Genomic DNA, 25,886 nt, shown 5'->3' on the forward strand with positions numbered 1-25,886 from the left:
TCTACTAAGTAAAATGTTAGATTGAAATGATTATCTGTCAAGTTTGCCAATTTGTTTACTGATTTTGCCAAATAAAATTGTTATTTTTGAAGTTTGTTCATTCTTTGAGTATGTGAATATCAGAGGCTTAACTTTGAGCCTTGCTTTAGTTGCTGCCTTTGCTCTATCCTCGCTGTAGGCTCTATCTACCTTGTCCTGTTCTAGTCATCCAAATTCTATGGCTCAAACTCACTCTTACCAGAAAACTGTAGGCCCCCAAATCTTACCTTTTCAGGCTTAGTACTCTAGAGACATATATTTAGCGAATTTGTGTTTTTAGCTTCAGTGAGACATTGGATTTTGTACTGATTGTGATTCAGAGGAGGATTATAATCACCTTCAATGGCTTTCCCTTCCTTGAAGATGCTGCTCAATTCACCTCATTTGACATATCATGTACCATTGGCTTACCACATGCTGGGAAGCACCACAGCACTGTTGGCATAGTTTTCTGGTTATCAGAGTTCTTTTACTTCAATTATATCACTTTATTCTCAAAGCAGTCATATGAAGTTGTAGTTATAATGAGAGAACACGTTCATAGAGGCGAGCTGACATGGCTAATAAGTGAACCAAGACTTGAATTCTATTCTGTTTCCTAAATTAAAACACTTTTATGTTGTACCATGTTTGCTAATGAACCTGAGATCTTAATAGGCTCATCAGCTACTAATCAGAGGATCCACTGTTTGGCCTGAAGCAAATTTAGAATGGTTCATATGTAGTCATCCAAACATACCTTTCTCAATATGTGATATCATCAGTCTTGGATTATTAACACAATATTTTTTGTTAGAGATTTTAGTGACATTAGTTGAACTGATAGCCTGAGTGCAACTCAGAATCACTCAGAATCAGATAACCTGCTAAACCCTTTGACATAAGCTGTTAGCACATTTACCATGCAATTGTATTTTCCTCAATCAGATTAGCCATTTTAAATTTACATTTTTAAGGAAGCCCTTCTGCAAGATACAGACTTGGACTTGAAGGTGGTTGTTCAAATTGTTAGAGAGATTAAGTAACGTAAGTACAGGTGCAAATTATTTAATGCACCATGGTTATCTGCTATCAGGGTATAGACCAACCCAAAACTCCATTGAGGGTCTTAATTAAATTCATGGCTCTATTTTTAAAAACTTTTTATTTATTTATTTATTTATTTTTAGCTGCGTTGGGTCTTGTTTCTGCACGCGGGTTTTCTCTCTAGTTGCCACGAGCGGGGACTGCTGTTCGTTGCGGTGCGCGGGCTTCTCATTGCGGTGGCTTCTCTTTGTTGCAGAGCACAGGCTCTAGGCACACGGGCTTCAGTAGTTGTGGCACACGGGCTCAGTAGTTGTGGCTTGCGGGCTCTAGAGCACAGGCTCAGTAGTTGTGGCTCACGGGCTTAGTCGCTCTGTGGCATGTGGGATCTTCCTGGACCAGGGCTCGAACCCGTGTCCCCTGCATTGGCAGGCAGATTCCTAGCCACTGTGCCACCAAGGAAATCCAAATTCATGGCTCCAGCTTGAAAGCAAGTCAGAATACCATGATAATTACACTAAATATTTTCCTCTAAATATTCCTAGGAGTTAACCTAGGTTTTCTAGGGCTTCTGTGAACTTGTTGGACTTTTTCAGTATCAGTCCAAATTCTTGGGACTATATACAAACAAATTGATCTCTAGGAGTGGCGACCATGAGGAAAATTTTTTTTCACCAACTTTTTCTTATTAGACTTTGTACTAATTATCAGGTAACTGTGACACAACAATGGGATAACTTTGGATGACTAAGGCAAATGAATGGTCATTTGCAGTGTTAAAATCATTTTTGGTCAATATCTTTAAGGAAAAACATATGGTACTTAGCTTGATTTTTAGCTGCTTCTCCCAACATTCCCATATATGCCTTAAATGTTAGTCTAACTGGATATTTGCTATTACCTGAATTTAGGACTCTGCTTTTGCTCATGGACCTTCCTCTGTCAGGAAAAAACTAGGCTTTGGGATCAGCTGGACCTATGTATTGAGTCTTAATATTTAGCTTCTGAGTGAATTTGAATAATTATTTAAACTATGTTTTCCTGTTTTGTTTCCTTTTTTGAGGTTAAGAGGCCTAATCTTTGGACCTTGTAGGATTATTATGAGGATGAAGTGAAATAACATATGTGAAGTGCCTAGCGTAGGGCCTGGTACCTAGAAGGTATTCAATATATATGCTTATTTCTCTTTATTCACAGTCTTCCTGGCAGCACCTCTTATTTTGTGATCCACCTTTTTTTGTCTCCTAAAGAAAAGCCTTTATTCTTGCTTTTAGAGCCACTTTTCACATACATGGATTATCTAGCTAGGTTTTTCCTCACATTTATCATGAAATCAGAAAGTGGTTTATTCTGTAGGTGGCTCCCTTTTTTTTTTTTTTTTAAACAATAGATTTTACATCTTCTCTCTCAGTAGATTATGGGAGGTAGGACAATTTTTAATTTATGTTTCTCTTATCAGCATATCTAGAACTGCCAATATTTAATGAATGAATGAATGGACTCTTGGCCTTCAGGTATTTTTGAATTCAATGGAATAGACAAGACTCCTGCAAGAAACATGAGAGCTTAACAAACCACAGTATACAGTAAACACTAAGCTGGGGAACAAATGGAAAGTGATGCAGAAGTTTAGAGAAGCACATCACTTAGAGGTCACTGAGCAATGTGAGAAATGGAGAACAGGAACCACATACTGGTTAAATTTTGGTTTATTTTCTAACTCTAGATAGTGGCTGTAATGATGTTACTAGACGGTAGGCAGCTAAAATGTGCAAGTTCAGAAGAGTTACAAAGGAAGCATTTTGTTCTTTGTAGATTGTAAGCTTTAAAAATTCTTTTTATAGAAATATAGAAGATAGTGCACACAACTTATTTTTTAACTGGAGGCTAAATTAACAGGATTAAAAAAATCTGCTTCTCTGCATTTTCTACCTTTTGAATGAAAATGTTATTTGGACATCTTTTCTACAGTTGTCTAGGAGGCTTACTTTTAACATTTTTACAGCTGTATTGAGGTATAATGATATAAATTGCACATTTTATAACATACAGTTTTATGAGCTTTGACTTATGTGTACACCTGTGAATCCACCATCAGAAACAAGAGAATAAACACAGTCATCATCTCCTAAGATTTTCTCATGGCCCCTTATAATCCACCTTCCTTAACCACCCTTCCCCATCCTATCCCCAGGCAATCACTGATCTGTTTTCTGCATCATAGAGTTGTGTGCATTTTCTAGAATTGTACATAGATGAAATCATACAGCATGTACTCTTATTTATTTTTACCTAGCTTCCTTCACTCAGCGTCATTATTTTGAGAGTCTTCTATTTTTTTGTGTGTATCGATAATTCATTCTTTTTTATTACTGAGTTGTATTCAGTTGTATGGACATACCACGTGTTACCTATTCATGTACTAGTTTTCTATTGCTGCCATAACAAATTACCACAATCATAATGGCTTGAAACCACACCGATTATTAGCTTATAGTTTTGTAGGTCAGAAGTCTGAGCAGTCTCAGCTGGGTTCACTGCTCAGGATCTCAGAAGGCCAAAAACAAGGTGTTGGCTGGGCTCAGCTCTTATTTGGAAGCTCTAGGGGAAAATCCATTTTCTTTCTTTCTTTCTTTCTTTTTTTTTTTTTAACTTTTGGCCACTCCGTGTGGTTTAGCAAGATCTCAGTTCCCCCACCAGGGATTGAACCCGGGCCATGGCAGTGAAAGCACTGAATCCTAACCACTAGACCACCAGGGAACTCCCGGGAAGGATCCATTTTGAAGGTCATTCAGTTTGATAGCAGAATTCAGTTCTGTTTCCTTGCTGGCTGTTGGCTAGGAGTCAAATCAACTGCTAGAGGCTGCTCTCTGGTCCTTGCCCATGATTCCCTCCATCTTCAAGGTCACAGTAGCACATTGAGTGCTTCTTACCCTTTGACTCTCTCTCACTTTGCCTTGTGCTTCCATCTAGAGAAAATTCTCTGCTTTTAAAGGGCTTTTGTGATTAGATTGGACCCACCTGGATAATCTCCCTTTTGTCGTATAATGTAACATAATCATGGGAGTGATAGTTCATCATGTCACAGGTTCCCACCAAACTCAAAGTGGAGGTTATACAAGTGAGAAGGTCATTGGGAGTCATTCTTAGAATTTTGCCTAATATGACCCAACCTCTGGCCCACAACGATCCATGCCTGTCCCACAAGTGAAATACATTCAACCTATCCTAAGGTTCGAAATGGTATCATTCCATCATATAAATTCTACTGGCTTAAAGTCCCAAATCTCATCATCTAAATCTAAATCAGGTTAGAACAGGCTTTGGTGTAATCTGTTAAGTACAGCTCCTGGGCAAAATTCTCTCTGTCTGTGGACCTGTGGAACTAAAGAAAAAAGTGATCTGCCTCCAACACTCCCACAGTAGTTGGATGGGCATAGCATAAGAGTTACAGCTATTCCAGCTGAAAAATAGGGGAGGATGGAAAAAAATAACAATTTTCCTTGTCCAAAGCAGTTAAAAAATCCAGCCAGGTAAACTCCAGGCAGAGTTCTTTGATTAAAGCTTCAAGGCCTGGCAATAATGGGTGGTTCCGAGCTCTGCACTTTGGGTTCTTGGCTCCATCCTCTGAGCTCTGATTCTGCTCTCTAGGCTTTTGTTTTCATCTTTTGATTCATTCTTTTCTTTCTTTTTTAAAAAAGTTGAAGTATAGTTGATGTACAGTAATATTATATAAGTTACAGGTGTACAACACAGTGATTCACAATTTTTAAAGGTTATACCACATTTATAGTTATTATAAAATATTGGCTATATTCCCCATGTTGTACAATAGATCCTTGTAGCTTATTTTATACCGAATAGTTTGAATCATCCTTTTGTATGAAAGGTAGCATGTGTTTACAGCTGAATTATTTTATCAGCCTCCTCCTGTCAGTAGAATTTGGGGGACTTGACAGCCTTTTTTTTCACTTTATACTCTCTGCCGTTCAATCCACACTGGTATTGTGTCTGCTGATATAAAATTCTCAAAAACCTATGGATCTTGTTTGGAATTCAAGGGGATTCACTCCCATCAGACAAGAGCCAAATCCACAAATCTTTTAAAGATCTCTGTGTTTTGGCTGAGGGGCAGTGCTCTTAAACTTTCTCAAGGCCCTCTTGATTGACTGAGAAGATCTGTTAGGAACATGCTTAATCACTTGGAAGGATCTTTTGTGTGGCTGAATACTCTGACCCTTTGATCTTTCCAGGGTTTTGGCAAAGGGTTGTATGGTTACATGCCCAGCCTGTTCTTAATGCCATGATTTCAGAAGCAATCTCTTACTTTTAGCATCTCTTTCCATCTGGATAGGCCGAGAATTTCCCAAATCAGCAAGTCCTGATTCCTTAGCAGTTCTTTCCTCAATTTATCTCCCCTTATATTTTACTGTAAGCAGCAAGAAGAAAACAGGGAACACCTTCAACACTTGGCTTGGAATCTCCTAAGTATTCAAGTTCATCACTTTTGAATTTTCCTTTCTCCTATATAACTGCAGGATATAATTTTGCTAAGTGTTCTGTCTCTACAACACAAGGATTTCCTTTCTTCTAGTTTCCAATTGCATGTTCCTCTGAGTTCCACTCAGTTCTTTCTGGGGCCTCACCAGCAGTATCTTTAAAGTCCATATTTCTACTAACAGTCTGTTCAAGATTTCCACCATGCTCCTCAAAATCTTCCAGTCTCTCTGCCCATTGCCCAATTTCAAAGTCACATTTTAGGTGTTTATCATCATGACACCCCACTTCCAGGTACCAAAATATGTATCAGTTTTCTATTGTTGTGTAATAAATTACCACACAGTAGTTTAAAACAACACTATTTTTTAAAAAAACTAATTTCACAAATCTGTAGGTAAGAATTCCAGGCAGGCTAAACTGGATTCTTTGCATAGAGTCTCAGGAGGCCAAAGCAAGGAATTGTTGGTCAATCTGGACTCTTATCTGGGGGCTCTAGGGAATAGACTGCTTCCAAGCTCATTCAGATTGTTGACAAAATTCAGTTCCATGTGGTTGTAGGACTGAGGTCTCTGTTTCCTTGCTGGCTGATAGCAGAGGTGGCTCTCAGCTCCTAGAGGCTGTACCCCCTCCATCTTCAGAGCCAGCAACAGTGTGTCAAATCCTTCCTGTGTTTCCAGTCTCACTGACTTCACCTTCTGCCATCAGCCAGAGAAAACACTCAGCTTTTAAAGGGTTTTGTGATTAATTGGTTCACCTGGATAATCTCCATTTTGCCACGTAATCATATTCATAGGTCCAGCTCATAATCAGAGAAGAGAGTATATTAGGATGTGGGTTATTGGGGGTCATTCTTAGAATTTTCCTACTATAATTCTTCTGTCGGTGGACATTTGTGTTGTTTTTAGTCTGGGGCTATTATAAATAAAGTTTATATGAACATTCCTGTGTGAGTTTTTGTATAGAGGTAAAGGTCAATGTTCATTTTTTCCCAGATGTATAACCAGTTAATTACAGCACTAATTGCTGATAAATCTTTCTTTTCCACTATTGAGTTGCCTTGGCATCTTTGTTGAAAACAATTGACAAAGATATATGTGTCTATTTCTGGATTCTCAGTTTTGTTCCATTGAATTATGTCTTCATTTATGTCAGTTCCACACTATCATGATTACTGTAGGCTTGAAATCAAATAAGATCAGTTCACAACCTTTATTCTTCTTTCTTACTTTTGGTCATCACTTAAGAGATATTATCTTTGTATGTAAATTTACATTTAAAAATTAGTGAAATCAAACAGTTAAGAATGTTTGGCCATTTATATTTCTTTCATGGATCATCAGTAGTTCCTTCTGATTATCCATTTTTCTGATGAGGCATTCATATTTTAAAATTAATTTTTCTAAGGTTTATATTATAGAAATTTCAAATACATGCAAAATAGAGACAATGATATAATTAATCTCTGTGTATCCATCATCCAACTTCAGTAATTATCAACCTATGGCCAGTTTTGATTATTTCATACCCCTGCCCACTCCTACCTGGATTGTTAAAAAGAAAATCTCAGACATCATATTATTCCTCCTGTGGTATCCTCATTTTACACATGAACAAAGTGAGATTCAGAGAGTTTAAATGATTTGACCAAGGTCACATGGCTAATAAGTGGCAAAACTGGGACCTGAACCCCAGTCTGTTTCACTCCAAAATCAATCAATCTTTCCTCCCTCCCTCCCTCCCTCTCTCTCTTTCTTTCTTTCTTTCTTCTTTCTATTTTTAAACCACTTCATTGAGGTATGAGTGACATGTACAAAGCTGTACATATTTAATGAATACAACTTGATGAGTTTAGGGATAAGCATATACCCATTAAACCATCACTACCATCAAGGCCATAAACATGTCCATTACCTTCCCAAAATTTTCTCCCACTTCTATTATTGTTATTATTTTGTGTGTGCCTTTGTGTGTGTATTAAGAACACCTAAGATCTACCTACTTAGCAAATTTTAAGTATACAATACAGTATTGTTAGCTCTAGGCACTATGCTGTATAGCAGATCTCAAGAACTTACTTATCTTGCACAACTGAAATTTTGTGCCCTTTGACCATCACCTTCCCATTTCCCCCTCCCTTTTCTGGTAATTGCCAGTCTACTCTCTGCTTCTATGAGTTTGATTATTTTAGATTTCACATATAAGTAAGATCATACAGTATTTATCTTTCTGTCTGGCTTATTTCACCTAGCATGATGTTGTTTTGGCTACTCTAGGTACTTTGAATTACCATATAAATTTTAGAATCAGGATAACAGTTTCTAGAAAAATACCTACTGGGTTTTGGTTGGAGATAAGTTGAAGCTATTAATCAATCTGGAGGCACTTGCCAATATTTCTTTGTGCAGGTGGGGCCCTTCCCCCACCTTCTGCAGCGCCCCTGCATTCTTGGGCATGGTTGAGAAAGCTGAAATTATGCCTCCATGTGGCTCCCTCCCTCACTCCTTCACATCCCACATCCTGGACACCAGTAGGTGTGCTGCCAAGATGCTTCACATGTCCTCTTCTCACCTCCATACTTCTGCCTGCCCTTAATTCTTCTACCCCAGGAAAGGAAAATGGAAAGGGAAAATGGGAAAAGATGGGAAGATGGCAAAGGAAGGGGATCTGGGAAAGGAAACAAGACTGAAATTTCTGAAACCAAGTAAAGAAAATGCTTAAACAAGCAGTTGGTAATCAACTGCATCAGTGATGCATACGTTTGGAATAACATGAATGCGCACCAGATTGGTCATCTTAACACAGGTGATTTTAATGGAGTAGCAGGATAAAGTCCAACTGAAGTGAGTTAAAGAGATAACGGAGGGGGGAAGATGGTGAGAATTAATATAAATCATTCGGTTAAGGAATTTTGTTATATAGAATGAGCAGAAAAATGGGCAGTAACTGGAAGCAGCTTTTAATTTAAATGTCTTACTATTTCATTACAAAAAAACATTGTTGTTCCCAGGACTTACAGGAATGAGTATTTCTTCTAGCTGGGTTTAGGTCATCTGGGGATAGTATAATCTTGTCCAGTAGAGCGCTATACTTTTTTTTTAACTAACTTAAAAAAATTTTTTTATCTATTTATGTATTTTTTATTATTATTATTTTTTGGGGCAGTGTGGCATGTGGGATCCCAGTTCCCTGACCAGGGATCAAATCCATGCCCCCTGCATTGGGAGTGCAGCGTCTCAACCACTGGACTGCCAGGGAAGTCTCTAGAGTGCTATACTTGAAAGAATCAGCACTTACATTTTCACAGAGAATATAGGAAGAACTGTATTAAGAATCAGAAGAACTGGACTGAAGCTGACACAACTTGTTATTGATCCTGGTAAAATCTACTGACATCTCTGGCCTCACCAGTTCACCTCATGTGGTGGTTTTGAGTATCAAAATGAGACTATGTATGTGAAGATATACTGTCTACTTAAACAATAATTTGTTTTTTGCTGTATCCTTAGTGCCTAGAACAGTGGTGGCACCTAGTAGGTGTTCAATAAATATTTGTTGAACAAATAAATGGATATATTTTATTGTATGTTATTTGTATATTACAGTGAATAAAGCACTATTGCATATTAAATGATTAATGGAAATTAACACTCTTAATTTCAAGTGAGATACTCTTGCCATTACTAAAAATTGCATTGCTAAATTTACTTTGCTAGAAAAGCAAGGTACCGTTGCTATTATTATCTTCATAAGAGTGAATTGGTCAATGTAAGTGTTTCACTAAATAGTCTGAATATTTTCTCAATGTATTCACTAAATATTTTCCAGATATGGAAAAGTTGATGCTTTTATTGATTAAAAAGAACCATTCCATAAATTGTGCATTTTTTCCTTATATTTCCTTGAGATAGACCAGCTTAGGGGTTATTATATGGACTATGTAGTTGAGAAGATTAGAATTTGGAGAAGTTAAGTCATTGACCATAGCTTATGGAGCTAACAAGTAATGAAGCCTGAATTACAGACTTTCAATCCTTTGATTACTTCACTTTCAGCTACATCATCAAACTTCTCTTGAAAGGAAGGGGCATCTAATGGTAGAAGTGAAAGGAGATGCACTAAACATTTTAGGGACGAATTTGCTTTGAAACGACACAACTGAGATTATCTTAGCCTAAAACAGAAGTAACCTATTTCAACATGAACAAGTATGAATGCCATTTTGTCCTCCTAAGTACTGTTCAACTGTCTTCCTGCCATGAGAATATTTTATGTTGATAAAGAAGGCTAGTTTAAAAATAAGAGATACACTACCTACATAATTATTTCTAGGTCTCACAACAATCCTGAAAGGCAGCTATTGTTATTGCTGTTTTACAGATGATGAAAGGGAGATCCAAGGTCTCACAGCTAGTAAATGGCAGAACTAGGACTCAAGGCCAGTTAGGCAAGTTTATAAACCCTTTAATGTCCACTGTGCACAGGCATTCCCACCAGGCGTTATGCCAGCTGCTCTAAGTAATGCCAGAATATGCTGCTTTTAGCACAAAGGTTTCTTCTTTCTGGTTCAAATATGGAAATTAATCAGCATGTACCCATTTTTTCTGGTCTGTAGAGTGAGATGGTATATGCTGTCATTGAAATGCCAGCCTACAGATACCATAAACTTAGAATGTTGAGAAATATGGTATATTTCTTGAGACCAATGAGAGCTGGAAGTATCATCTGTCCTGATGAAAGAGACAGGTGGATAAAATGATTCAGTTAGTTTTCTTTTAAGCTACAGTAAAAAACATTATTTAAGGATCAATAAAATGACAACTCTGAATATCCAGAATATACCTCTAATTGCATTACATGAAATTCCCAAAATGTAGCTTTCATTATAAAGTTTTATCTTATCTCTATGACATCTGTAAGTAATTTTCAACTTTATTCATTTTCTCATTCTCTGTACTTGAGCTGTTGCATTTTGTATTGATAGTTGCTTATTATTCTTCCTCATTTTGCATTTTGTATTGATAGTTGCTTATTATTCTTCCTCATTTGCCATATAATCTGAATGGCTTTTTTTTTTTGAGTGCCTTAGATTGATGGAAACATTAAAGACAAATTTCAATTATGCAATACAGTATTATCAACTACAGTCACCATTTATACATTAGATCCTCAGACCTTATTTATTTTATAGCCGAAAATTTGTATCCTTTACCAGACTTTCCCTATTTTCCTCACCCCCCTCAATCCCCAGACCCTGGCCATCACTGTTCTGTTTTGTTTCTATAAGTTGACTTTTTTTTTTTTTAAAGGTTCTACATATAAGTGATACCATGCAGTGTTTGTCTTTCTCTGATATATATATCACATATGTTATATATGTAACATTTTCTTTATCCATTCATTTGTCAGTGGACATTTAGGTTGTTTCTGTACCTTGGCCATTGTGAATAATGCTACAATGAACATGGGAATACAGATGTTTCTTCAAGATAGTGATTTCACTTCCTTTGTATATATACCTAGAGTGGGGTTGCTGGATCATATGGTAGTTCTAGTTTTAATTTCTAGAGGAAACTCCATGCTGTTGTCCATAGTGGTTGTACCAGTTTACATTCCCACCAACAGTGCACAAGTGTTCCTTTTTATCCATGTCCTTGCCAGCATTTGTTATCTTTTAGCTTTTTGGTAATAAGCATCCTAACAGGTGTGAGGTGATACCTCGCTGTGGGCTTTTTTTTTTTGGCTGCGCCACGTGGCTTACAGGATCTTAGTTCCCCAACCAGGGATGGAACCTGGGGTCCTGACAGTGAAAGCCCGGAATCCTAATCACTGGACCACCACAGGGTTCTCTCATTGTGGTTTTTTTTTTTTTTTTAATAAAGTTATTTATTTATTTATTTATTTTTGGCTGTGTTGGGTCTTCGTTTCTGTGCGAGGGCTTTCTCTAGTTGTGGCGAGCGGGGGCCACTCTTCATCGCGGTGCGCGGGCCTTTCACTGTCGCGGCCTCTGTTGTTGCGGAGCACAGGCTCCAGACGCGCAGGCTCAGTAGTTGTGGCTCACGGGCCTAGTTGCTCCGCGGCATGTGGAATCTTCCCAGACCAGGACTCGAACCCGTGTCCCCTGCATTGGCAGGCAGATTCTCAACCACTGCGCCACCAGGGAAGCCCCTCATTGTGGTTTTGATTTGCATTTCCCTGATGATTAGTGATGTTGAGCATCTTTTCATATACCTGTGCCCATTTGTAGGTCTTCTTTGGAAGAAGGAAAATTCAGGTTCTTTGCCTGTTTTTAAATTTGGTTGCTTTTCGGCTCTTGAATTGTATGAGTTCCTTGTATATTTTGGTTATTAAACCCTTATTAGACATGTGGTTTGCAAGTATTTTCTCCCATTCCATAGGTTGCCTTTTCTTTTTTTTTTTTTTGATATTAGATGGATATTTTATTTTAAGTTTATTTTTTAAATTGGAATATAATTGCTTTGCAATATTGTGTTAGAACAATACAAGGTGAATCAGCTATATGTATACATATATCCCCTCCCTCTTGAGCCTCCTTCCTACTGCCCCCCCCCCCGCCCCCACCAGTCCACCCCTCTAGGTCATCACAGAGCACTAGCTGAGCTCCCTGTGCTATACAGCAGCTTCCCACTAGCTATCTATTTTACACATGGTAGTGTATATATGTCAATGCTACTCTCTCAATTCTTCCCACCCTCCCCTTCTCCCCGTGTCCACAAGTCCATTGTCTACGTGTGCGTCTGTTTTCCTGCCTTGCAAGCAGGTTCATCAGTACCGTTTTTCTAGAGTCCATATATATGCGTTAATATACAATATTTGTTTTTCTTTTTCTGACTTACTTCACTAGCCTTTTCATTTTGTTGATGGTTTCCTTTGCTGTGCAGAAGTTCTTTAGTTTAATGTAGTCCCTCTGTTTATTTTTGCTTTTGTTGCCTTTGCTTTTGGTGTCAAGTTAAAAAAAATCATTGCCAAGACCATTGTCAAGGAGGTTACCCCCTCTGTTTTCTTCTAGGAGTTTTATTGTTTTAGGTCTTACATTCAAGTCTTTGATCCATTTTGAGTTGATTTTTGTGTATGGTGTAAGATAGGGGTCCACTTTCATTCTTTTGCATGTGGCTTTCTAGTTTTCCCAGCAACATTTATTAAAGAGACTGTATTTTCCCATTGTATATTCTTTGTTTTTTTGTCATAAATTAATTAACCGTGTATGCATGAGTTTATTTCTGGGCTCTCTATTCTGTTCTGTTTATTTGTCTGTTTTTGTGCCAATACCATACTGTTTTGATTACTTTAGCTATACTTTGAAATCAGGAAATCAGCTTTGTTCTTCCTTCTCAAGATTACTTTGGCTATTCAGAGTCTTTTGTGGTTCCATATACATTTTAAGATTGTACTTCTATTTCTGTGAAAAAAGCCATTGGAATTTTGATAGGGATTTCAGTGAATCTGTAGATTGCTTTAGGTAATATGGACTATTTAACAGTATTAATTCTTCTAATCCATTAGCATGGGATATCTTTCCATTTGTGTATTCTTAAATTTCTTTCATCAATGTCTTATAGTTTTCAGCATACAAAATTTTTACCTTCTTAGTGAAATTTATTCCTAAGTATTTTATTCTTCTTGATGCTATTATAAATGGGACTGTTTTCTTAATTTTCCTTTCCAATAGTTTGTTATTATTGTATAAAAATGCAAATGATCTTTGTGTGTTGATTGTGTATCCTGCAACTCTACTGAATTCGTTTATTAGTTCTAACAGTTTTTTTTGATGGAGTCTTTATGGGTATATATATAATCTTATAACCACTAAGGTGCATAGGAAATCTGCCCTACATACTTTAATAAGAACATTACCTAGAATGGGCATTTCCATATTGTAATATCAGATCATAATTCTGACTGGTTTTTTTTAAAAAATAAATTTATTTATTTATTTGTTTTTATTTTTGGCTGTGTTGGGTCTTCGTTGCTGCATATGGGCTTTCTCTAGTTGAGGCAAGCGGGGGCTACTCTTCGTTGCAGTGCCCGGGCTTCTCATTGTCGTGGCTTCACTTGTTGCAGAGCATGGGCTGTAGAGTGCAGGCTCAGTAGTTGTGGCGCATGGGCTTAGTTGCTCCGCGGCATGGCATGTGAGATCTTCCTGGACCAGGGATTGAACCTGTGTCCCCTGCATTGGCAGGCAGATTCTTAACCACTGTGCCACCAGGGAAGCCCCTGACTGTGTTTTTAAAAAAAGTATTAAATAATGGCTATTTCCTTGTTTAGTAAGAAAGGTAACTGTGATATTTGTTAAGAGTTCCAGCAAGAAAAGCAAAGGTGCTAAGCTTTATGTTTACCTTTAAGTAATACTTAGTAATGTCAGGAAATGAGGACTTGCTATAAAATTCCCAGGTCCCCTTCTTTCTGTCTTTAATATCATTTTTATCTTAGAGTCCTTCTTTTTCATTTTAAGATGCTCTTGATGCTTAAAGAACTAATTTATCTTTTACTATGCTCCCAAAGAATTTCTGAAGCAATTTGACTTATCTTGGGACCAGGCCCAACATTAAACTGAAATCTTTTTAATGGTAATATTATTATTATTATTTTTTAACATCTTTATTGGAGTATAATTGCTTTAAAATGGTAATATTATTTTCTCAAATGTTTTATGGTCCTTTGGAGTATTGTCAAAAAGGTGTGTAACCTTCGAATAAATCTTACTCTAGGAATTTCCTCTTAAATTATAAAAAACCAACTCTACTTTGTGGATTGATTTTGTGGAGAATGCTTAATAATAAAGTATCAATATAGAGTTCCTAGATTCCTCACCTAACCCTATTAAAAAAAAACTTGACAATGTTATTCTCATTTTTTATTTGCTTCATATGAAAATTATATTTAGGAAAGATATTAGCATTGAGTTGAACAATCATTTTTCCCATATATAAACTTTCTCCTTGAACATGACTGACTCTGTGTTCCATTGTGACAGGATAAATTCCAACGTTTATGTATGACGTACAATTGAATTCTTAGCTAAACAGAAGAAAGTGGGGAGTGAAATGTGCATCTTGCCCTATTCTTCTTTGAAAGGGATTATAATACTGAATTGAGGTGATTAGCATCTCTTGGTGGCATTTGTGACACACGAATCAAGTGCTGTTTTGTTTAGGCGTGCTGAGATATTGTCGACACCATTCCTTTCCAATAGAACTTTCTGCAGCAGTGGCACTGGAACTGTTCTATATCTGTGCTGTTAACAGAGTAGTCATGTGGAGCCCTAGAGTGCTTGAAATATGGCTAGTAGACTGAGGAACTGGAATTTTCATTTTAATTAATTAAAATTTAAATTTAAGTAGCCACATGTGACTAATGGTTACTTTATCAACTCAGACTCTCAATTTGATTTTTTTCATAAGTAGTATTTTGTAAACAACAAAAAAAAAGGAATTTGAGTTACCAAAAAAATATGTTAAGTGTGCACAGCTTCTCTCTGTCTCTGTGTAGTGGATTCTGTTAAGCTGTTTTTGGAGAGGAGGCAGTATAGTATCATGGGATGGGAAGACCTGTGTTCTGAACTGGCTATGCCATTAAGCAGCTTGGACAAATTATCTCCCTGGACTGTTACTTACTTATAAAATGAGGGGTCTTTTGTTTTTCAAATTTATGTTTAACAATGGAAACATATCTTTCTCAAAAGAAAGATAGAGGTGAAAGTTAAGGGTGGGATGAGAAGGGGCAGCAGAGTCCTGTGCATTAAACTATCCCTTTATCTCTCAGTAATTCCCAAGCTCCTTCACTACAGTACAGAACCCATTTCACAAAGCACTCGAGTCGATGAAATCCAGGGTTCCTTTCAGCTCTGATAAAGTATGGTTTCAGTAGGATTACATGTGGAGTTTTCTTTCTATTGATATCATCTTGGTAGCAATTATTCTCCAAAGGCCAATCTTTACATGTATTTTGACCCAATTCAGCTCATTAAAGTTGAGTTTGAGAGGTACTTAGGCCATTCGATGGGGAGAGGTTTGTGTTCTCTTAGCTCACCAAAAATGAAGCTAAAAATAAGAGCTTAATAGACATAGCAGATATGGGCAGGTCCAAATAAAATTTGCATGCAAATTAAAAAAAAAACACTTAAATTTCCTCCATTGGGAATGGTTTTTATCATTTTGACAATTTCAGGACTGAGTTTCATAAAAGAAAACATGATTGAAGTGGTTAAATTGATAATGTAGAGACTTACTCTTTACTCTGTGTGGGCTCAAGGAACCACGCTTGCTCGTCCCTGCCTTCTAGGGAAAAGTAACTGAGAAATTTAATGGAGTCCTCAGGTGCATACAGCTAGACTGTGGGGTGGAAATTGGCATAAAGGGGAAAGTTTCAGAGGGGAGTATAAGGAGGTTAAAAGTGCTTTTTTCTGCATGATTTTTTGGGGGAGTGGGCATCTATTTTGGATCTCTTCCTCTCCCTTTTCCTTCCCTTCCTTTTCATTGCCCTTCTTTTCTCTCCAATATGATGGTAAGAAGGGCCCAGGTCTACCTCCCCTTTCACTTTCATCCTTTGAAAGCCTAGCAGGCACTAGGGTAAAGTACAGAGGATGAGTGGAGAGTACAATTCTAGCCTTGGAAGGAGTCTTTGCATTACTCATGGTCTGTCCAAGCTCACCTGGGTAGGAGAGGTCTCAGGGGCTTAGGACCAGGAACATGCTCCCAAGGATCTCTGATGAGGTTAGGCAGTCAGTGGAGGAATCAGGAACTTGAGAGATTTTGTCAACCTTTTCATTTGTTAAGACTAAGAAATATAGTATTTTTGTTATTACATCACACTATGATTTTAAACGTATTGATGGGAAGGATGGTTCATTGTCTCCAAGGGTACAGTGTTCTATAGTAAGTTCAGCTCTGAAAGCTTTTAATTAAAAAAATATATTTTTCCTTTCTTGGCATTCTTGAAATTTAGCAAGTGAACGAACGTAAAGAAAGGAAAACGAGAAAAAAGCTTAGGTTAAAAAAATGTCAAGCATTTTGATTATGCTTGTATACAACATGTCTCAAGGTTGTTCTCTTCTATTAAGTACAATGAGACAGCTGAGCCCGTACGATTTCCTCCTTCCTCTTGACTATTCCTTTTTGGATCTTTAGTTCTTCTCACAGTGCTTTATTACATGGTAGGAACTCAATAAGTATATGTTTAATGCTGGATTGGAGATGTTGGCATTAAAGTTGAAGGTGAATGGAGGGAAGAGAGAGCTTTGACAGAGTGAGCAGAAATTTTACTTGCCAAATATAATACATTAATGTGTCTCTATAACTTTACAGTTTACCAAGGACTGCTACCTACAGGGTCTTATTTTTCCTCACAACAATCCTATAGGATATCGGTATTCCTCTTTTACTTATGCGGCACAGAGAGGTTAAGTGACTTGTTACACCTACAGGCAGAGTTAGGTCTCAAACCCAGTTCTCCTTTCTCCTCAAATGGAAGAGAGAAAGTTTTCCAGAAGGAGGGGATTAGCAGAGGGTTCAGAGCTGCGGAAATATTAAGGAAAATATAATTTTTCAATAAGCTTTATGGCTTTCCTGAGAAAAGACATTTCAGTGGGACAGAAAGATTGGAAGACCTAAGGATGGGCAGATTACTGTAAGAGTGGACGCTCTTACTTTCTTCATGGGGGAAAATCCTTTCCAAGTAAAATTGTTTTCTTACATGTTTACTAACTGGGGAAAGTTAATGATTTGAATAACTCCACAAGCTGTTCTATAATATTAGCTCAATTGTAAATGTATAGTTTACAAACAATTTAATGTTGCTAAAGTAAGTAACTTACAATAGTAGGGGAGTATTAGTCAATTTGTTTTGTACTTAGAAGTAGTTATTTTCTGAAATATTTAAAGGCTACAAATCTGTACCCCATTTCTCTAAGGTATTCATAAACATTTGCTGAAAGACATATATTGGTAAGAATTGTTATTATGCAAAATATACTTTACGATTTTACTGAATTTCTTATGTCACCATTCAAATTTTTCATGTCATTTTTTTTAATGTTTCATAGTTTATTGCTGAAATATCCGTGGAACTTAATATTTTACAAAACTTTCTTCTATAAATGTCAAGACATTTCTGTGTAAAATTATACAACTGCTGCTGTTTTGATAGTCATGTACCACCCACTTCCCACTACTACCCCGTATCTAAATATAGCAGAGTATGCATTCACCTGATGGAGGTGAAGTGTCCATAAGGAAATGAATATCCAGAACTTGTGCCCACCTCAGTGAAACCTAGAAGATTTCATGTATTGATATACTTTATTTTTATAATATTCTAAGTATCCTACTTGTAATTTCGATTGTTAGAATTTTCTTTAAGTCCTTAATCTGTGACATAATAGTTTTGCTCATACCCAAGAAAAAGGGCCTAAAAAATGACATGAGAATACTTTAGATGTTTTCTCTTGACTTTTTTCAGTACATCTTGAAAAAGTGGGAGATATGATGATAGAGTGCTTGGCACTTGGGTCAACAATGTAATTAATTTATTAGTTCAAATATTTATTATATACCTACTTATCAGGGACTGTGCTGGGGTTATGGTATGGAACAATCAGACCCAGTCCTTGGCCTCCTGGGCTTACAGTTTATAAGTGCCAGATTTATAGAGTACAGAATAGAAGCAAATTGATTGAAAAATTATGTGTAAAGATAAAAGTAGAACAGGAGTCCTGTGAGTTTGAGTGTGAGGACAGAGCATTGCCTTGATGTCATTTTACTCTGCTTCCCTAAAAGGTCACCAGAATTCTGGTTACTTCCATTGTGATATGGGCCTCACCCTCACCTGGCAACTCAGTCTACTAGCAGCTATAATTTGCTAAAGCATAAAACTTTTTTTTTTTTTTTAAACCAATGTTCAATTCAGAGCCCAGATCAGATCAATCCTCTGTAGGTTAGAGATTTCTGCCTTTAGTAAAGGCAACACACAACACTCTTCTGTCTCAGCGCAGTAACTTGTGATGCATCCCAGTCAGAACGATGACTAGTTAATCTCACTTTGCCTCTCAGCTCTGTCATCTTTTATGTCCCTGAAATGTCAGCCCCTTTAGGCCTGTGCCCTTTCCAGTGTGGTTATTCCAGCCTGGCTCTGTGCTGCAACTCTTTCCTCTCAAACTATCCCTTCACTGCTCTCTTTGCCAGCTTTTCCACTTGCCATTTGGACCTCCTACATGCTGGATCATCCAGATTAACAGGACTGCCTATCATGGAAAAGGATTCCATGGTTTCAAAACTGAGCTTATTGAAGTTCAACGTATTAATTATCATAATCAGTCAGATGTAATTTTACTGCTGTGGGAGTGAAGCTGAATCCAAGATGCGAGAGTCCAAGGTGTAGAGACAAAGTGATTTTATATGGATTGGAAGAACCTCAGGACAGTTTCCTCCATGAGACCTGATGCCTGTGAAATAACTTTTCCTTCTCATGGGAAGCAGATGGGAGACTAGAGTGTGACCATGCCTTCTGTGTGTAGGTGAGGTGACCCTTATCTTTGTGCCCTTCCCAGAGATGGGCTATGTAATCATCACAAGAAATCATGGAAGTTCTACTCATCTGCTAAAAACCCTTCAGTTAGCAGTCATGGTTGTTTGCCTTATGTATGTTTCTTTTGGTAGCCCATGTAAGGTGAAGGAAAATTATAACTAGATATGCAGTTGGAATTGTAATTTCTTGCCTGAGTGAAACAATTAATGGGATGGGAGCATTGTCCTCTCCCTACTTCTCCCTCCATCTTCTGCCCTGCCTTGATAAGACAGTAGACACACCCATGGAAGCTTAACTGTCAAGGTCAAGGACCATCCCTCTGTCTCTCGACCAAGAAGCTCATTGCCAAGGGAGTTTCACCATCTCTAAAACCCAGGAATGTCTACCTGGTTGTGGAATCTCACCTTCAGGCAGAGGGTAGGAACTGTGCAGGCTGCAGTACTACAAGACTCTGCATTTAATAAGAAATAGAGACTAAAATCTTTTGCCAAGTTTTGTCTCATATAATTTCTTTCTTATGGGGATCAAAACAACCAACACATGGTCTTGACCAGAGAAGGGAGATATTCCTAATTTTGGAAAGCCCAGGACACCTTGACATTTTCTTATGTACTCTTTCAGTTTGCCTTTTAATTTTAGCTATGGTATATTCTGACATAGAAATATTTTAGTTTTCATTTTGTTATGTCACTTTTCTCCTTTGAACTTTTGCTTTTATGTCTAGAAACTCTGTGACACTTCTAATATTACAATTTAGGGGTCTTAAGAGAGCCAGGGACTTTAGCATAGTACAGCCTTCATTCTGCCTCTGAAAGTACTTGTTACCCTTACCATTAGAGTTGCTTGGTTGCAAACAACAGAAACCAACTTTGGTTAACTTAAGAAGAAAAGGAATTCATTGCAAAGATATCCAGTAATGGGAAGGATTGAGAACCAGTCTCAGAAAATGGGCATGTATGCAGATAGGGTGGTGGGTCCCTGGAGGAAACGAATCAGACATAACTTTCTTGACAAGAAAAGCCATTTTAGGCCTAAGCCATTTTGTGATCTAAGCCTGGCCATAGTGCTTGCCCTTGCAGAAGAATAAGTCTCAGTAGTTAATGATTTTAAGGGAACAAATCAATGTAAGAACAAACAGCCATTACCAGTCCAGGGAAATAACTTAACCATATTGGAGAAAATAAATCAGTTGTAAAGACTTCCAGTCCTCTTTAAAAGGTAAAGATTAGCCTGAAGCATATTCTTGAGCTTTTTTTGTAGGATCTATACCTCCTCTTGCACTCAACCACCAGACTAATTGGAACCTAAGGAATGATGATGTTGACCTTTGCTAACCCTCGTGACTTCAGTCAACTAGAGCCTGGACTCTGTCAACCTTTGCCCCAATACTATGCTGAATTCTACTCTGCTCAAGCCCCTTCCTGGATATGCATGTACCCTTAGCTTAAAATTTCCCCAGTTTTGCTGTCTGGGGAGACACTACTTTGGGAAATATCCCTGATGTTCTCCTTACTTGCTGCAAGTGATAAATCCTTCCTTCTCCCACTCTTTGTCTTGGTTGTGTCTTTTGGCTCTACACCCACCAAGAGGCAAACCCAGTTTTCAGGTAACAGGCAGGAGCCAAGGGAAACTGGGCATCTACAGCTGGAATCACAGGCACTGGGTCAGTTTGTTTAGGGGCCTGCCACTGGGTCACACCCTCCATCACTGTTACCACTGGACTCTCAGCCATCCATACTCTCAAGCTAATAATAAAATATATGTAGAAATTAATATTTTAGAGTTAAAAAATACCAAGACATTTTATGTTTACAGTTATACCAGCTGTTGTTTTTCAAATTGTCATACCTCTCCATTCCCCGCCACCCCTCTCACCCAAATTGTCAAATTAGAGCAGACAACAGAATACATTCACATGATAGAAAATGGTGCCTTTAGGCATGAAGTGAGTATTGGAAATCGTTTTCTACCCTATTGATGCTTAAGGGATATGATATGTTAGAATACTTAATGTTTACATTATGCCTCACATCCTACTTGTTATTTAAACTGCTATCTGTGTCTCCCTGATTTCAGACTATATACAAAGCCACAGTCATCAAAACAGTATGGTACTGGCACAAAAATAGACACATAGATCAATGGAACAGAATGTAAACTGTTATAGCCACTGTGGAAAACAGTATGGAGGTTTCTTAAAAAACAAAAAATAGAACTACCCTATGACTCAGCAATTCCACTCTTGGGTGTATATCTGAAAAAAACAAAAACACTAATTCAGAAAGACACATGCACCCCAATGTTCATAGCAACATTATTTACAATTGCCAAGATATGGAAACAACCTAAGTATCTATCAACAGATGAATGGATAAAGAAAGATGTGGTGTATATATATATATATATATATACTACTCAGGCATTTTGCCATTTGCATCAAAATGAATGGACTTGGAGGGCATTATGCTAAGTGAAATAAGTCAGACAGAGAAAGACAAATACTGTGATGATATCACTTATATGTGGAACCTGAAAAATACAACAAATTAGTGAATATAATGAAAAAGAAGCATACTCATAGATATAGAGAACAAATTAGTGTTTACCAGTGGGGAGGAGGGAAGGGGCAATATAGGGTAGGGGATTAAGATGTACAAACTATTAGATATAAAATAAGCTACAAGGATGTATTGTACAACATGGGGAATATAGCCAATATTTTATAATAACTATAAATGGAGTATAACCTTTAAAAAATAGTTAGGACTTTCCTAAACAAAATAAAACAGAACAAAAAAAACCCACCACCAACAAAAAACCCCTGCTACCTGTGCCGTGAAGAATTTCTCAGGTTGGCTGCATGCTTACGTGACCACCTCCAGGGGGAGTGTGGGCCATGGAATTGGCTGAACCTGGGTCACAAACCCTCTTTTCAGGGGCCGGGGGAAGGAGAGACTGCTCCTTCTTTGGCTTCTTTTCTTTTTTCCTCCCAAGGCCAAGCCCTGGTTTGGATACTGGAGAGCCAAAAAGAAAGAAATCTAAACTAGATCACCTGGCTTTCCACCAGAGTTCCCACTCCCTTAGCATCTTGGCCAAGTGACCACACTCCTCTTCAGTGCTACAAACCACAGATCTGGGAAGGGGTGAGGCGGGGTCAGTATCCATTTGTCCTCACTAACCACTTCAAAAATCTTTGTTTCTCCTCTCACGCTAGACCTCCTTTGGGGCTCATGCCATGAGGTAGAATACCTTTTACACCATTCTGGTTGGGATTACATACTAAACCCCCCTCAACTCCATATTTATTAAAAATATATGGCTCCCCATCTGCTCACTGCTCTTAGTTCTGCCTTTGTCCTGAGAAGTGACTTTAATGTAGTTATGCACTAATTATCTAACACAATTGACTTCACAATTAAAGTTGATCTTTCAGCTGAATGTATAGTATGAATTGATCTCCATTTTGATCCTATAGATAACTCTAATTTAATATGTTAAACTGAATTTATAATCTACTCCTTCCAAATCTACCTCTATTCCTGAATTCTTAGTGAATAACATCACTTTCTTCCAAGTTTCCCAAGCTAGAAATCACTGAGTCATTCTGTATCCTCTCCCTTTCTGAATACTCCATATACAATTTAGTTTGATGTTGATATCACCTCCTTAAAATCTCTTGAGTCCATTTCCTGTTTTTGTTTTACTATTGCCTTAGTATAAGTTTAGATGTCTTTTCATGTGGATAGCTGCAATATCTTTCTAACTGGTTTCTGTTTTTAAAATGCATTCTGTTCAATCTATTCCCACATGCCAAAGTAATTTTCCTAAAACAAATCTGATCATCTCATTCTTCTGCTGAAATCCTTTTGTGGCCCTCTTAGCTCTCAGAATAAAAATCAAGTTCATCCCTTTAAGATAAAAGTCTGCTCTTGATATGACCTTTGACTATTTCTGTAATTCAATTACAGTATCTCCTGTAACGTGTATTTTGTTCCAGACAAACATAGAGTTCTCCAGATTGGTCTTTTAATCTCTCTAGTTCTTTCCTATGTCCATTCCTGTTAATGTTTTAAGACACAGTTTAGTTGTCAAGTGACATACTTGTACATAGATAATATTTTGAGATTTTTAGCATGGGCTTGTGATCCAGTTCAGGTCAATCAGAGTCATTGTCTGGGACTTTTCTTCTGGAGGAGCAGGCAAGACCATCTTTTGCCTTTAGGGTAAGGTTTCTGCAAAGATGTGAAGTGGGGCTCTTGTCACTTGGAGGATACTCATTGACAGAGAGGAGGAGACCAACATCTAGAGGGAAGCAGAGCTAAGAATGGGAGCAAGGGAGTATGAGACAGAATGAGAAAGCAGGTCTTGGTGACATTGTTTGGGCCCTGGATCTAGTGTGGGTAATGCTGGATCTATTATGGTCCTTTGCAGTTATTAGCTGATAAATCCACTCTCCGTTTTTCTTTCACTTAAATTAGATTGATTTAGCTTTTATCACTTCAGACCAAAAGTGTCCATGGAGTTACAATAGAATTAAAGAGTTAATTAACATTATTTATAAACTTAGTCTTTACAATTTTGGCTCTAGCTACACATAGCATAATTTTGACAGATGGTTTTCATGAGAAACCTACAGGTTTATGTGTGTGTGTATGTTGATTTTTAATTCCATATAAAGCAGTCTCTACTTAAAGGGCAGTTCAAACTTACCTGAATTAGCACTGGAAGTAGACAGAGGGAAAATGTAAGAATTTTTTTTTTTTTTTAAGAAATCTTATTTGTAATCTTGTATCATTTAACCTAATGCTTCTCAACTCTGGCTGTACATTAAAATCATCTGAGGAACTTTTAAAACTACAGATGCCTGGGACTCTCCCAGACAAAGTAAATTGGAATCTCTGGGGCTGGGGCCCAAGCATTGGTATTTTTTAGAAGCTTGTGGGGTTTCAACTTTCAGCGAGGGGTGAGAACCAGTGATCTGACCTAATATTTGTCCTCTGTTCCTTGAGGAATTCAAATTACTTACACATGACTTTTTGTTGATCTCTTTTCCTCATTGTAATTTTCTCTGTAATGAACAAAACATGAGAAATCAAGTTGCTGGCTTTTGTGCTGTCCTCTAGGTTGGGATTTCTGCAAAACTGGCCAGGGACTTACGAGTAGGCACTGCTCATCTTTAATTCTGAATTTAATAATGTGGCTGTAAATGCAGGTCTCTATAAATTAAGTTACAAGTTGTCTTGCTTAGATTTATATTTTCTCAGACTTATTGAAATAAAAGATTTCTTTAAGGAAGTGACTCTAGATGTAAGAAGATAACTTTCAGTAGTAAAATTAATATAAAAGGAAACCATTAGAATGATATGTTAAAATAAACACAACTTGTGTTATTAAGAGTTTAAAATGTAGGACAAAAAATTTCCTTATATTCAGATGTGCATTTTGGTTTATTTATTCTAAGAACTCACCAACATTCCCATGCTAAAAGCAGTTGCTGTTCAAGATTAAAAGTATATTTAGTTTTTGATGATGTATCTGATTAAAGGTAGACATATTTTCCTTAATTTTATGACATCTGCCAGTTGCCTTTAGGTATTATATACACTCACACACATATTTATTTTGTTTTACTTTAATTGTAATTACATTTAAATAAAACAACAAAAAATAATAGATGGCAAGAAAACAGTGTTAGAGAAATGTAGAGATTAATTAAATTTGCTTAATTAATTAATCATATAAGAATTTAGCAGGATGGCTTCTTGGTGCCTAGTGTTGCCCGAAGGGCTGAGAAGAGTACAGGCCTGATCATCTGGAATTTGCAATCTAATTGGAGAGATAAGACAAAGCAGAAAAATTAAATAAACTTGCTGGGAATATGTGAGTCAATGCCAGTCTGAAGAGGGATGACAATAAGTACTGCATCTCAGGAAGGGAGAGATGTACATGAAATAAGCTTCCTAAAAGATGAGAAAGATTTTTTTGACTTTTCTCTGTATATTTCAATACGCTGTGGTTGGTTTTTAGTTTCATATTTTTATTTTTTAAAAAATTTAATTAATTAATTTATTTTTTGGCTGTGCCGTGCAGCTGGTGGGATCTTAGTTCCCCGACCAGGGATTGAACCGGGCTCTGGCGGTGAAATTGCTGGGTCCTAACCACTGGACCACCAGGGAATTCCCTTGTTTCATACTTTTTAACCAGATCCAAATCACAAGCAAGTTCCCTGGGTGGCCAACTTTTTGTTTTCACAATCTATTCTTTATAGAGTATTTTTAAGAAAATTCTGTGTTGGTTGGTAGGGTGGGAGGTAGTTTTGAGCTTATAGGTTCTCAAAGGTTTCCAAAATTTAAAATTCATAGGTTGTAATTTTAAAAATTTGGATTGGATTTTATTCATTCTAATTTCCTACCCTGAAAATAGAAGGCAGTGTGACTTCCTTAGAGATGTCTTGACTCCTGGTGTGGAGGACTGGTCGTGAGTGATGGGGCTCAGATCCAGAGAGTCTTTTAACCTGTGGGCTCCCATGAGCTTGTTGACAAGTGGACAGATACTTTGGCCTTCTCTAGGAATTTCCAGTTGCCCTTCCTAATTTGTCTTACTCTCTGCTCAGGTATGGTAACAGCCTGAAGTGTCTAAATCATAAAGTATATTCCAAGTAATGAATAATTTAACTTTCCCCACACATTAGAGTACTTATCCCAAAAAGATGGTACAGTCGCACATTAACAATTCTAGAGTTGAAGAGAGAAGGATGAAATATGGTGGAAAATTGCACGTCTAAT

General features: G+C 37.4%; 1 protein-coding gene across 2 annotated transcripts in view; it reads left to right on the forward strand.

Moving 5' to 3' along the window:
- Positions 1-25,886, forward strand: part of METTL4 (methyltransferase 4, N6-adenosine) — a 473,984-nt gene that overhangs the window by 32,378 nt on the left and 415,720 nt on the right. The gene's annotated exons all lie outside the window — the stretch shown is intronic.

Source organism: Balaenoptera ricei, chromosome 14 (assembly GCF_028023285.1).
Source record: "Balaenoptera ricei isolate mBalRic1 chromosome 14, mBalRic1.hap2, whole genome shotgun sequence".
Classification (NCBI taxonomy): Eukaryota; Metazoa; Chordata; class Mammalia; order Artiodactyla; family Balaenopteridae; genus Balaenoptera; species Balaenoptera ricei.